This window comes from Branchiostoma floridae, chromosome 19 (genome assembly GCF_000003815.2).
Source record: "Branchiostoma floridae strain S238N-H82 chromosome 19, Bfl_VNyyK, whole genome shotgun sequence".
Lineage (NCBI taxonomy): Eukaryota > Metazoa > Chordata > Leptocardii > Amphioxiformes > Branchiostomatidae > Branchiostoma > Branchiostoma floridae.
The window spans coordinates 8,466,278-8,468,777 of NC_049997.1; the positions used below are offsets into that span (position 1 = coordinate 8,466,278).

At 46.3% G+C, this 2,500-nt stretch overlaps 1 protein-coding gene across 1 annotated transcript in view; it reads right to left on the reverse strand.

Moving 5' to 3' along the window:
* The window catches only part of LOC118407226, a 29,409-nt gene extending 28,638 nt beyond the window's left edge, over nt 1-771 (reverse strand). Inside the window, exon 1 of the mRNA XM_035807673.1 lies at nt 718-771. The gene's annotated coding sequence lies outside the window, so the exon portion shown is untranslated. The remainder of the gene's footprint in view (nt 1-717) is intronic.
* Between the last annotated feature and the right edge of the window lie 1,729 nt (nt 772-2,500).

Genomic DNA, 2,500 nt, shown 5'->3' on the forward strand with positions numbered 1-2,500 from the left:
CCTACTTACGCCTGCTGTGTATGTTCGTTGTCCTTAATCTCTGTACAGGTACGCGCTTCGTCCGTACTGGCCCTTGCAGGTCTGGATCCCTTACCCGATGTCAGAGAATAGGTTTGACATGCACGTAGAGTTATACGGCGTGTCTGCGTGCTCCCAAATCCGTAAGATTCCCTACGAGTTCGTACGTAGGCAGTGCTTGCCATTTAAGCTAAGGGCACAACCCGCCGTACGTGCAAGTACGTGCTGTCTACGTGCCAAAACGTGGGCAATCTTTTGGGATCCGTAAGTTGTAAGTACCGCCTCCACGTACGAACTCGTAGGGAATCCGACGGATTTTGGAGCATGCAGACACGCCGTAGAACTTTACGTGCAGGCAAAACTTAGCCTTGTTGATGAACTCCCTCCCTGCTCTTGCCAGTCGTTCCCCACGTTTTCAAAAATACGTGGCAGACGTGGCCTCCCAAAAAAAAAACGTACGGACAAATTGCACGTACGGCGGGTTGTGCCCTTAGCTTTAGCTTCAGGGGCCGGGGTAAAAATCCAGGCCGCTACTAATCTTCGCGACCCTTTGCTTGGAGAATATAAATGGCGGCGTTTAGAGCTCAGAATATACTACAGGCTCCTCAATAAGTATACACTTACTTACTTACTTTGGTCGAGCTCCCGAGTATACAGCTACAAGAAAATGCTCTTCCTTAAAGATGAGTGTACACCTACCTAATCAGGACTTCCCCAACCTGTGCCGTGCCCAACTCAGCCCCGACTGGTCCCAGCGCCCGACCGGTGGCATATAAACTCGGTCGACAGGAAATCACGTCATCTTTTCTCCGAAACACCCCCCCCCCCGCACCAAGCATCACACCCCCTCACATACACAAGTTCAGCTGCGAGTCAGCAAAAATAAGACCAACTCATATATATCGTATAGATGTTCAGCTATAAGACCTCTTCCGAACAAAGGCACTTTACACTTAACTCAGGTGTGAATGAATACTTTAGTTGCGGCTAGTGGCAGTGACAGGCTTTTGTGGCGGTGACAATCATAGGTAGGAGGAACCCCTTGCATCCTGATAACAAATTCAACTCTTCGATAGTTCTGGGAAAAATACGAAATTTTGAACACGTCAATCCTAGGTTGGTAACTCTTAGTTACTTGAAGAAAAACATGCTGGGCGACCCCGACTGGCATACTGTACATAGACCCACTTGCTCGAGATTTGAGGTTACAGGTCGAGGATTTCAAGTACTCTATAAGGCAAAGAAACATCTGGAAAGAGAGAATGGACTTTGTTGAAGCAACCCACGCGAGATGATGATGACTGCTGAAACTCTTGTCACCATTTGGTACGTTTAAATCCTTTGGCATAACTTTTTCGAATTCTCACATCCGGTGTTGTTCTAAATTTTGCAGATGGTGCTATTTTATCGACGAAGTTTTTTCCGGGAAAATTAAACACGTGTTTCCTTTACTCGGGGATGTGGGCGAAGGTAACCGATGAAGTTGATACTTTCCCCTTGTAATATGTCAACAAGCGGGAGGCAGGACCTTGGCTACCCTGGGGGCCAGCCGGGATCAGGCAGCTAGGACAGTTTATTCCGTGGCACAAGGCAGTCAGCCCTCAGGGAAGTTTAAGCCTGAAGGAGATCAGCGATAACTCCTTTGGGGCTAAAACTCCCCGGAGCACTAATGTGATATCCGCGGGCTGCCTGCCTTGGATTCCCCAACAAAACTTGCCAGCTACGCGATCCTGTCTGGCCCCCAGGGTAGAGCTTGGTCGATGTCTGTTTAACAGTTCTTTGATTTGATGAATCAGATGTAAAACCTTTGTGAAGTCCGCGCATTGCAGCCGTAGGTCATGGAGATCAAAAGTCCACATCTTGTGTACAGTTGTTACATAGTGAAGAAGGAAGAGGAAGACATATCACGGGAAAGAAACCGGATGTTTCTTAGAAACGGCAGTATAATACTGCGATTTCATTGATGTTATTAAAGCCATTAATATACTGTAAACCTGCGAACACACCCATGACAATGATGTAAAATATGAAGCACTAAAACATTACAAACCAAGTAACCATTTCAGTCCAGCAAGAGATTTGATAGTAATCACGTTTTGCTTGCTGTTTGTGAGATTTTTTCCCCTCAGCCGTTTCGCTGTGTCTTTTCTGCCTCTACGAACCAGGCGTCACTATAACGGATAAGCACCCTGTGTATTATGAGGTAACTTATTAATAACTCAAGTTGAATGAACACCCTTTCTCCGTCCCATCTTGTGTTCGCTTTGTGTTTTGGCAATAACCCAAGCCCAACAATCCATCAGACTGGTAAACCATTCATGCCAACCAAACAAAGAAAAGGACACAACGTCCGGTCATGTGATAAAAAACACATTAAAGAAGGCTTGTTTGACGCTTGTGTATTTGTTTGCTGAAAAATGGATTGTAGAAACCGCCCACCCCCACCCCCTTCGAAGAAAGACTGTTTTCTTTGAGCTTGACT